This window comes from Lynx rufus, unplaced genomic scaffold (genome assembly GCF_022079265.1).
Source record: "Lynx rufus isolate CCGP_SWC_20201006 ecotype Redwood Valley unplaced genomic scaffold, mLynRuf1.p SCAF_11, whole genome shotgun sequence".
NCBI classification, from domain to species: domain Eukaryota; kingdom Metazoa; phylum Chordata; class Mammalia; order Carnivora; family Felidae; genus Lynx; species Lynx rufus.
The window spans coordinates 68043290-68055823 of record NW_025814825.1 but is presented as its reverse complement, the minus strand read 5'-3'; the positions used below and the strand labels follow the sequence as shown (position 1 = coordinate 68055823).

General features: G+C 59.0%; 1 protein-coding gene across 1 annotated transcript in view; it reads right to left on the bottom strand.

Moving 5' to 3' along the window:
• Nucleotides 1-12534, bottom strand: part of JAKMIP3 (Janus kinase and microtubule interacting protein 3) — a 119357-nt gene that overhangs the window by 2701 nt on the left and 104122 nt on the right.

The following is a 12534-nucleotide window of genomic DNA, read 5'->3' as shown; positions in this document are numbered from 1 at the left end:
CGGACCTGCCTCGAAACGCCCCGGGCAGATGCCCACGCTTCCGCCCGATTTCCATTTCATCTCGTTACTTAGAAAGCAGGCCTCTGTTAGGTTCCATTTCTTCATTAGCTTTTACGTTTTTATGTTTGGAACGGGTCTCCTCTCTGCACAAGGAGAGTGGGCCCCACATCAGCCGCAGGGCGGGGGCAGCACCGGCATCAATGGGGTGAGAGGCGATGAGGGGCACGGACACTCGCAGGGGGGGGGGACCCTGGGCCCACACGTTCCTAGGCTAGGAGAGGCTGCAGAGGGTTCTGTGCATTTGGGGTTTTCCACCTTCTAGTAGGAAGACCCCTCCCCCCAACGCACGAGACAAAGGAAACCGGGGGGAATCACACACACTTCCTGCCCACGTGGCACACATTATGCGCGAATCTCAGGGCCATGGAAATGAAGCACTGTTCTTTGTGACGTTAACCGGATCCATTTCTAAGTAGGTTCCCCTCGAATCATCTGTTTCTAGGATGTGAGATGTGAAAGGGTCGGCCTGGCCTTTTCACCTTGCAGACTGAAGTCTGAAGTTCTGAGCTTAGAGGGGCTCCCTCAGGTCACACCCCAGGCTGACCAGGGCCAGGGGCCCTGACCACCTGCCCGCCAGCATCCGCCCCCCAACCACAGTACTGCTTCCCTTGAGCTATGCCGGTAACTGCCTGTGGCATGCATCTCACACCTGCAAACACAGAAGACATCTTGTTGAGAATGACGTGCAGAGTCCTAAAAAGTCATTCCCCAAAGTGGAGGAACAGGACAATGGCATCTGGTTGCCTGTGGTCGCGGGACCCTCTTCCCGGAGCCAGTCCTGCCTGACTTTGCTAACACACTCTGTTTGCTGCCACTGTGTCCAGAAGCGGGGGGGGGGGGGGGCTTTCTGTCCTTGTCCGTGACTGCAACACTCCGCCCCCACACTCAGGGGCACACGCACGTGCGTGGGCACACACACACACACACGCAGAGGCATGGTTCTGCTTCAGGATTCCAGGCTTCCCAAGAGCCTTCTGCCCCCCAGTCCCATCTCCTCTGGGAGACAAGGTGTTCCTGATCCCTCCCTGTTCTGACCACGGGCCTGACTTCCGGACTGTCCTCACAGCCAGCCCATGAGCTCATCCAGGCTGAAGCCACAAAAGACACGAGGCAGGTGAGGGTGAGATCACCCGCTGGGTGTGACCTTGGTCTCACGGCCCCATGGGCTCTTCGCCCCCCCAAACCCCTGGCCCGGTGCCGGTGCAGAGCCTCCGGTGCGTCTGCGGCAGGAGCCGAGACCGCTGTGGGTAGGAGGGCCCGCTTGCGAGGTCAGCCCTTGACCGGCATCTGGGAGCCTGCTTTTGAGACGCTCCCTGAGCCATAAGGTTGTGCCGGTGGAGTGGCCTTGACCGTTTGCACAAACGATGTGACTTATGGCAAACACCCGTTTCCTTCTGAGGGCCTGACGCTTCGGCACAGGGGTGGGCTCCCCAAACGAGCAGCCTCCACGGAACACCTGAACTCTGAGCGTCAAAGGGGCTTCTCCGGGGGGACGGACAGTGCACACGGATGGATAGCCACGTCTTCACCACTGGGGAAGGGTGTGCTCTGTGTGGTCCCCACAGGAGGCAGAGAAACGGGCTTATGGATCCCTCGAGATCCGGCCACGTTTCCTACGTTGCCGAAATGAACCTTAGCCAGGGCACCACTGTGTGCTGGGCCCGAGAACCCCAGTGACTCACTGAGAACAGGGGCATCCTTGGAGGCCCCCAGAACACACTGCTTCCCACTTCCAGGGACCGAGGTCGACTGTGAGGCCGTAAGACGGATCAGACACCGTGCCCGGCCTCCACGAGACATCTGCTCACTTACTTGGTGGTTCACGCGGCAACCATTCATTTGTGTGCGTCTTGGGGCCAGGCCCCGCCTGAGTATATGTTGGGGCCACACTGGGGACGGTGCAGTGAGCAAGTCGGGGACACTTCTGCCGTGGGCGGCTCCCCACCGATCACAAGAGCCCAGTACGCTGATGGTAACATGGGTTAGCACGGTGAGACAGGAGAGACGTGGGACACCGGAGGGGCTCGTGGCACACGGTGGGGCGGGTGAGACCCCAACCAGCTCAGAGCCCAGGGGGCGGAGGCTGCGGGGCACACGACTGCCCTGTGATGAGGTGATGTCCTGACAAGGGTGGGCACCAAGCATCACAGCCCGCCCTTCCTTCCGAAGGGAGAGGCTATGACACAATTTTCATACTGGGCTGCGCTGAAGCCCAGGGAGAAGATACAGGAGTAAGCTGACCGTCAGAGTCACAAATAGCCGTCACTTCCTAAGTTCCAAAATGAACAGAAGAGGGCGAGGACAAGAGGGTGACAGGCTGGACCATCACCCTGCCGGGGGCGGCAGGGCATTTCCGCGTGGGCACCGGCCCACAGCCTCGCTAACGGCTGCAGAAGCGGGACCCCCACGGGTGACGCCCACTGGGAACACATGCAAATGGGATCAGGAAACAGCATCTGATTAATGTCAAAACAGAGCACGAGGAACAGGCTCTGCCATCTGTGTTTGCCGGGAATTCTCACCGGGATCTCGACTGTTGCGAAACAGAAAGCTCTTGGCAAAGGAGACGGCGGCTTCCTGGGGCCGGAGAAGCCCACTGCGCTCGGAGCCAACGGCAGATGGTGGGCGCCGAGGGAAAGCCCCAGGCCCGCGCCTCGCTGGGGTTTCCAGAAACGCACACGAGACAGGGAAACTCGGCCCCACACAGGGTGGGTGCCCTCCGCCGGGAGAACCCCCTGCAGCCCAAACCTCCCTCTCTGCCCCCAAACCCAAACCCGCCCCTACTTCCTGTGCCGCAGACCCAGATGACCCGCGCGCGCGCGCGCGCACGCACGCACACGTGCGCGCGCACACACACAGCATCCGCTTATAGGCTAAAAACAGAGCTTTTCCACGTAAGCTCTGTTTGTCTGGAAAAGTGTAGCCAAACATTGTCAAACCAGAAAGAAAGAAATCGGCCAAACTAACTGTTTGGGGCTAAGGTCTTTTTTCCCCAAAGCTCTGGTTTGGGGGAAACATCAAGAAACATCTGGCCTCACCCAGACCCACCTAAGCTTCCGGACCCCCGGGTCCTGCAGGGCCTTCCCACTCGCCCTGCGGATGGTGCCCTGCCCGCCCTCCCCGGCCCCACAGCGCAGCCCCGCGGGGCCCACACGGGGGCTGGGCCGGTCCTCCCCTCCGGATTCATCCACACCCACACCGCGCCCTGCTCTGGGCCCTCCTCCGGCTCTCACTCCGGGGCTGCTTAGTAAACATTTAAGAAAGGCAGCGGCCGCTTCACACAGCAGGCCCAGGTGAGGACGTGCCCCAGGACCCTTGAATGCTATGGTGAAGTTCACGCGTGACCTTGATGGGCCTCGGGGGGCCCAGACGTTTGCCAACATTATCCTGGGTGGGTCCGTGTGGGTGCTCCCGGGTGAGGTTAGCATTTGAAGCGACAGGCAGACCGGCGGCCCCAATGCAGGTGGGTCTCATCCAATCAGTCGAAGGCCTGAATAGAACAACAAGGCTGAAGAAGAGGGAAACCTCTTGCCCGACCGTGAGCTAGGAGGTCGGCCTTTTCCCGGCCACAGTCCTGCACAGGAATCTGTACCATCGGCTCTCCCGGTTCTCGGACCTTCTGCCTCGGGCTGCAGACACACAGGCGGCCCTCCTGGGTCTGTGGACTTCTCGGCCTCCAATTCCTTTCAAGAATCCCCTCTCTATGACAGGCGGGATAGAGACACGTATGTTCTACCGGCTCTGTCTCTCCGGGGAACCCGGCCAGAACGACGCATTTCCGGACTAACCTTCCATAGCTTAGGGAGGCCGAGGTGGACACCGGTCACCTCACCTGCTGTGGCCGCATGACTCAGGGCAGCAGCAGGGCCCGGACCCAGCCTGCTGGCCCCGGAGCAGTCGCCAAGTTTCCTGACGGCAGCCACAGCTCCCCCAGAACCCCACACAGACGGACGTGGCTGGTGCGGCTGGAAAGGGGCTCGGAGAACATTGAAATCCCAGAGCCACCACAATAAGCACAACACCGCGCCAAGATACGAGGTCCACTCACGACCCCAATCCTGGGTGGCGGGGGGGGGCAACAGTGCCTGTGGAGGCTCCTGCCCATCGGGGACTCAACAGTCTCAAAGCGGGCCCCCGGGTCCCACAGCCCGTGGCCTCAGCATCCCCGGGACTCGTCAGAAGGGCAGATTCCAGGGCCGTTCAGTCCGTGGAGGAGCCGGAGGAGGCAGCGAGGGCAGCGGGGCCCCGCTGGCTCGGGAGGCGAGCGTCAGGGCACCGTGGTCCCTGGATCCCCCACCTGCCCTTACCCTGATGGGGAAGGCGCCCCTGCAGCCCCACAGCCCACCCTGCCTCTCACCGCCTTCCTGCCTGGACCCCGCGGCCCCGCTAAGCCCCTGTGGCCTCTGCGCGTCTGTGGCTCCCGAGGCCCGTTGCAGAGAAGGCCACGCCAGGCTGCTTCAGGGATGTGCGTCCTGGTCCTCAGCCCAGAGCGCCGACCAGCTGTGGCCGGCTGGGCCCTCACTGACCCGAGGGTGGTGTCCCCGCAGCCCACACCACTGAGCTCTTAGCACACGAGAAGACAAGGCTGCGGCTCAGGACAGCGGGGACACAGGTGCAGGGTGACGAAGCACCCAGTCCCCAGGTGCCAGGCTTCCCCCGTTCACCACGGCTGGCCGCAGGAGAGATGGGGCCCGTGGTCCTCTCCGCAGCCCCCCACAAGCCCCTACGCCTGGTTATCGGGGAACCATTGCGGTGAGGGGCCATCCCTGGGGACGCGGTGGGGGGGGGAGGTAACTCCAGAGGTGGGGGCAGGGCAGGACACCTCCAGTGCTGTGTTCATGCTGCAGGGACCAGCGAGGGCTGGTAATGAGCACATCCCCGCCTTCCAACCACCTGAGCACCCAGGACCCCCCAGTTCACATCAGCCCAGAAGTCACCAGGACCAGGGCCGTGCCCTCCGGCAATGGCCAGAGGACATTCAGAAGCCAGTGCCTCCCCGTCCCTCTTGGAGAGAAGGCTGCCTGCCCTCACACACGTACTGTATGCACTCCATGTGGCCAGTCTCCCTGCTTGGTGTGGGTGTACAGGGTCCCAGGCCTCCGCCTGACGACACCCCCCAAAATGCATAGGCATGCACACACACACACACACACACACACACACACACTGCACAGACGTGCACACACACAGATGTGAACACACACACACACCCGAATGCACAGACATCCAGACACACACCCAAATGCACACATGTGCACACACACACCCAAATGCAGACATCCAGACACACACCCAAATGCACACACGTGCACACACACACCCAAATGCAGATATCCAGACACACCCAAATGCACACACGTGCACACACACACACCCAAATGCAGACATCCACACCCCCAAATGCACACACGTGCACACACCCCCAAATGCAGACATCCAGACACACACCCAAATGCAGACATCCAGACACACCCAAATTCATACACGTGCACACACACATACACACCCAAATGCACAGACATCCAGACATACACCCAAATGCACACACGTGCACACACACAACCTCCCAAATGCAGACATCCACACACTCAAATGCACACACGTACACACACACACACCCAAATGCACAGACATCCAGACACACACCCAAATGCACACACGTGCACACACACACACACCCAAATGCACAGACATCCAGACACACACCTAAATGCACACACGTGCACACACACACCCCAAATGCACAGACATCCAGACACACACCCAAATGCACACACGTGCACACACACACCCAAATGCAGACATCCAGACACACCCAAATGTACACACGTGCACACACACACCCACCCAAATGCAGAATCCAAACACACCCAAATGCACACACGTGCACACACACAACCCCCCAAATGCAGACATCCAGACACACCCAAATGTACACATGTGCACACACACACACCCAAATGCAGAATCCAGACACACCCAAATGCACACACATGCACACACACACCCAAATGCAGACATCCAGACACACCCAAATGCACACACGTGCACACACACACTCCCAAATGCAGACATCCAGACACACACCCAAATGCACACACGTGCACACACACACTCCCAAATGCAGACATCCAGACACACACCCAAATGCACACACGTGCACACACACACTCCCAAATGCAGACATCCAGACATACACCCAAATGCACACACGTGCACACACACACCCAAATGCACAGACATCCAGACATACACCCAAATGCACACACGTGCACACACACACCCAAATGCACAGACATCCAGACATACACCCAAATGCACACACGTGCACACACACAACCCCCCAAATGCACAGACATCCAGACACACACCCAAATGCACACACGTGCACACACACACTCCCAAATGCAGACATCCAGACACACACCCAAATGCACACACGTGCACACACACACCCAAATGCAGACATCCAGACACACACCCAAATGCACACACGTGCACACACACACTCCCAAATGCAGACATCCAGACACACACCCAAATGCACACACGTGCACACACACTCCCAAATGCAGACATCCAGACACACCCAAATGTACACACGTGCACACACACACACCCAAATGCACAGACATCCACACACCCAAATGCACACACGTGCACACACACACCCAAATGCACAGACATCCAGACATACACCCAAATGCACACACGTGCACACACACTCCCAAATGCAGACATCCAGACACACCCAAATGTACACACGTGCACACACACACACCCAAATGCACAGACATCCACACACCCAAATGCACACACGTGCACACACACGCCCAAATGCACAGACATCCAGACATACACCCAAATGCACACACGTGCACACACACAACCCCCCAAATGCAGACACCCAGACATACCCAAATGCACACACGTGCACACACACACCCAAATGCAGACATCCAGACACATCCAAATGCACACACGTGCACACACACACCCAAATGCACAGACATCCACACACCCAAATGCACACACGTGCACACACACACTCCCAAATGCAGACATCCAGACACACCCAAATGTACACACGTGCACACACACACACCCAAATGCACAGACATCCAGACACACACCCAAATGCACACACGTGCACACACACACCCAAATGCACAGGGCTGCACACACACAGACACTACTAAACGCACAGATGCACACACATACCGCACATTCAGTGCACAGGCACGTGCGTGGACTCACGCACCGCATGGACTTTCTGCCTGTGCTCCAGCGGGTCTCGGTTTTGCTTCTTATGGGGGTCACAGGCAGCCGCCCTCACAGCCCCGGAGGGGATTCTAACTATGACTTCTCTAATAGCGGCATCTCTTATTAACGGCTTCACGGTCACGCTAGCGAGAAGATCCATCACTGCTGTCACCGAGATGGTGACATTTTCGGATCACCGGGCAGCTGGCCACAGGCGTGAGCTGCTGGCTGGAAAGAATGGAGGAGGCGACGGAGCGATAAAAAGGGGGAGGGGACACCGTTGGCTTCAAGCCAGCTATTCAATTTCTGCCTGAGGCCGTGGGCAAATCTAGCGAAGTTAGAGAACACCTTAGGCCCTAAGGTAAACACAGAATTCTAAGCGAGAGCCAAACAGTGTGCTCTGGACGCCGTGACTGTGACCGGAGGAGAGTCCTGCGTGCCTCCCGAGGCTGAGCTGCGTTCGGATGGCCCGGCGACACCCGAGGCAGCTCCTGCGTCAGCACACTGACGGGCTTCACAAAAGAAGGCCCAAGCATCCACCAGAAGGGCGTCAGGTGCCAGGAAGAGGTCCCAGCACCAACCAGTAGTCGCACACAAAACACGGCGGGGGTGAATCTTAGCGCAAGGATAGCAAGGGTAAAGAGTGCCTCCAAAAGCACACGTGACGCCTCCTTTTCCAAAGACTTACAAAACAACAAAAATCATACCTGTCAGAAACCCACGTGTCTGCCACAAAGCTCTGCACAGGGACGCTGCCCCCGGTCCCAGATGGCAGTTACCTCGGGAGAAAGGGGCTGGTGATGCGTCGGGGGTCCGCGGTTAGAGGTCAGAGGACAAACAGAATGGCTACCGGGCCACTCCCGGACCAGGGGCAAGAGTGTGGCAGGGGCCAGTGTCGGGACTAACGCAGCTCTGTGCACCGGCAGCGGCCTCCAAGCTGGCTCCTGTGCACACAAACGTGGCACGAACACCGTGGCTTCACGTGAGTGGGAGGCTGCACGGGCTTGTCGCCTGCCATCAGACAGGCACACGTCTGACCGCAGCCTCTGACCCCTCCTCATCACCACCTGGGGTGGGAGCCCAGGCCGAGGAAGCCCCCTGGAGGGCTGGCTGCCCCCGGGGACGGGGGCCCGGCCGGAACAAGGCAGGTGCCGGGCAGGGCCCTTCGGTGCCCTCAAGACGGGACAGGCGGTGCCTGAGGATAGCGCTCCTCTGAACCCAGCCTCCACCCCTGGGAAGAAAAGACTCACAAAAAGCTAGTTGCTCACGTTTGGGTGAACCTTCTGCGAGGGAAAATAGCCTACCTTTTGCTCCATAAAAGGTAAATTAATTAATAAAACAATACACATGAATGAAGAAGAAAATTCCATTGAATTGTAATGAAGAAACTACAGATATTTCGCACGAGGGTTCCTGCTCGCTGTGAACAGAAGCAGCCTCTCCAGCACGACGCCATCACCCTTCGTGCGCCACCTGGGACGCCACGGCGCATAAAGGACCCGCCACCAGGCTGCTCGCCGGCAGCTGTAAATCCGGGTCTGCTGACAGCTAATGTCACGCACGTCAGGCCTGCTCCCCAGCCCCAGGAACCAGTGAGGACCGGGCTGCGGCCAGTGCGGGGACAGCAGCTAGCAGCACACTGTCCCCGCCTCCTGGCGTGAGCTGACTCGGAGCTGGGGAGGACACTCCAGCCAGGACAGGGCTGACCGCAGGGCAGGACTGGGACCAGACAAGCAGAGGGATTTTGACCAAAAGAGGGGAGGGGAGAAGCAGGGGGTGGGACACCACAGGCAAAACTCGTGCTTCGACCCAGACGGTTCCTTCCCGGTGTGTGAAAACGGACTTGGAACCAGTCCCGGGTATGATGCCAGACACCAAGCCACAAGATTCTAGAAGGAAACACGGGAGCAAACGCTTGTGATTTTGAATCAGGCAGTTTTCTTAGGTCCGACGCTGAGGGGTAGGGGTGGGGGTGGGGGTGGGGGTGACAGGTGGAGGGGGTGGGGTTGGGGGGGTGAATGCAGAGGGCACAAGAGGGAGTTTGAGGGTTGGTGGCAGCATCCCGTATCGGATTGTGGCGGGCACACGTGCGTGCCCAAGCCCAGAGATCTGTACAGCACGGTGACCTTTACAGCGTGTAAATAAAACACAGACCACTCTGTGGGGAAGCCCAAATGGAACCCAAGCCGCGACACATGAACTAACCGCGGACAAATGGACGGCACAGGCCTATGGGGAAGAGATGGGAAAGAAAAGGGCTAAGTTATGTGGGAAAACACTATTTTGTCTGGATAGTACAAGCTACAGAGACAGGCAGCTGTGCACAAAGGCACCCTCGTCGGTCAACCCGTTTCTCACAGGCTGTACAGGTTAGCAATTCTGCAGCTACTCCGTGTGTACGCTGGGGCTGAGCCAGTGAGCACACAGAGTGTATACAGCCAGAGCCAAAGAAAGGAGTCACAGATGATGGGGGGAGGCCAGATGGATGTTGAAGTGTTAACCTAGAACTGGAGGTATCCTTATGAACTCATGGTTTTATAATAGACAGGTGATAGATGATTGATGATAGATAAATAGATGAGTGATAGACAGACTGATGGATGGATGATGGAGAGATAGACGATAGATGGATAGGTGGATGGATGGATGGATGGACGGATGGACAGACAGATAGATGATAGATAAGCACATGGATGAATGGATGGATGGATGGATAGATGATGGATGGATGGATGGATGGATGATGGACAAACGGACAAGACAGACATATACATACATACATACATACATTCACACATGATAGACGGTAGACAGATGGTGGGTAGGTGCAGAAATAAAAGGAGGCATGTGCAGAAAGTAAGGCATGTGCTCAAGCAGCACACGGGGCGCATCAACAGGACACAGGAGCTGCCTGGACGAGCGCTCAGTGGCCGGGACAACCCGACAGGAAGATAAGCAGTGATGGCGCTGGACTGTAGCCCCCAGAATAAATATCCCGACCCGGATCGCTGGACAAAGAAGGGAACAGCGGGAATAAACAGCAGGAATGGGGGGCGCCTGGGTGGCTCAGTCGGTTAAGCGTCCGACTTCAGCCAGGTCACGATCTCGCGGTCCGTGAGTTCGAGCCCCGCATCAGGCTCTGGGCTGATGGCTCGGAGCCTGGAACCTGTTTCCGATTCTGTGTCTCCCTCTCTCTCTGCCCCTCCCCCGTTCATGCTCTGTCTCTCTCTGTCCCAAAAATAAATAAACGTTGAAAAAAAAATTTAAAAAAAAATGAATAAAACGTTAAAAATAAATTAAAAATAAAAAAAAAAAACAAAAACAGCAGGAATGGGGCACAGGAAGCCCGCAGCAGCACCGCAACATCCTACGGCTGCGGCAAGGCCCGCTGACCGCCGCCAAAGTCTGTGCCCAGAAGCTTCTGGAGAAACAGCACCCTTGCGGTCTCAGGTGCCTCTCCCCAGTGCGTTCACCGGGCACGAACAACACGTCTTTGGTGCAGAGCCTGAGAGGTGTTGTCCACCGGTGATAAAGGCTAACGTCACCCAGGATGCATGATGCGTGGGCATCGTGTCACTCGGCTGGGCAAACTCACGGTGACACTGTGGCCCCAGCCCCTCCGGCTGCCTCGGCCGTCAGGGACCACCTCTCACGGGACATCAGGATGTCAGACCTACTGTTCCTGCCTGCTGTGACAGCCCAGCCCGAGGCCCGTCTCATACATTTTCCCACTTTGACGAGCATTCCAGAACTCCCTCCCCGATGCCCGGGCAGCCGGGAGGCTGGACGACGGGGCGGAGAGGAGGCCTGCTTCTCTCTGGGCTCTGTGTCTGCACACCTTTAGGGCCGTCTGCCCCCCCTCGAGGGGGCTGCCGTGTGGTGTGTCCCCTGCCTTCAGCCCCGGCCAGCCCCGAGCTAAGGATGCCCCACGGTGAGCACCCGGAGCTCCGCCCAGGCCCTGGAGGTCACTGAGGGCAGCTGTGTCTGCCCTCCCTACCGGTAGGACCCGCTCGCAGCTCTGGGGGCACCGAGCGTCCTTCCAAAGCCTGGCAGAACCACCCTGCCGCGAACACCGTAGGGCAGGCCACAGAGCCACTGGCTGGCTCACCGGGGACACGCTACGGGGACGGATGTGGGTGGGGCATTTCCGGGGACCCTGGACAGCGTGTTTCCAGAGGGGCGTGTGCCGCTGTGACGCATGCGTTCACCGTCACCTCGCTACGGGCGACCTTTAAGGCTGTGGTCGTGCACGGTCCTCGCCAAGCAGTCAAAGGCAAGGGCGGCGTGTTCAGCACTTTCCTGAGCACCATGTGCTCAGCCTGAGGGCTTCCGCACCAGCTGTGAACCGCGGCTCGAGCCCCAGGGACTGCAGGTCCCAAAGCGCATGCTTGGGTTGGAGCTCACGTAAGCCCTCGGGGCGTCCCGGGAGCAGGACTGGGACCAGGCTGGCTCCTGCTCGTTCCGGAACAAGCCTGAGAGTGACCCTCCGGGCCCGAGGCCGTGCCCACGCACCCCCGGAGGACCCCGGGGTCCCACACGTGCCATTATGTGCCCCTTGGAAGGGATGTGTGCCACACGTGCTCCACGACACGAAGACCATGCTGCTGGACCCCTCCTGGATGAGCAGGTGGTGACCTCACACGCTCCCCCTCCCACAGCCCCGGCCTCTGCCTCCGCTTCTGCTCCCTTCCCTACACAGCAGTGCACATCCTGGGGAACCCCCTGCAGCCCCACCGCCTGAGGAGCAGGAGCCTCGATGGGGAGAGGGCTCACCGAGCAGCCCTGGGTGTGGCCCACCAGCCTCCACCAGCAGCTCAGCAGGCCTCACGGAAGTGGCCTCACTTAGGAAACTCCCCTGGGGGCTGAGAGCTCAGCCGTGCAGCACCCTGCCTGGGCCTGATCCCCCTGAGGACCAGCCTTCTAGCCTGCAGGGTGCGGGGGCTGGGCAGAGAGAGGAGGTGAGGGGTGAGTTCCTGACCCCTGAGCTCAGCCAAGTGCATGACTCTGCCTGAAGGGAAGGGGAGCCTTGGGGGCTGGGGCTCAGGAAGGGGGGGTGGGGGGGGGACTGCTCTGCAGGGTGGAGTAGGAAGCTTTCCTTTACCGAAGCGTCTGGCAGCAGGAAGGTGGGGGTGGCCAGGGCTGGCCGGTAGACCCGTGGGGGCCGGGGCACATTTGGACAGCCCTTCACTGGCGGGACAGGAGGCCACCCTG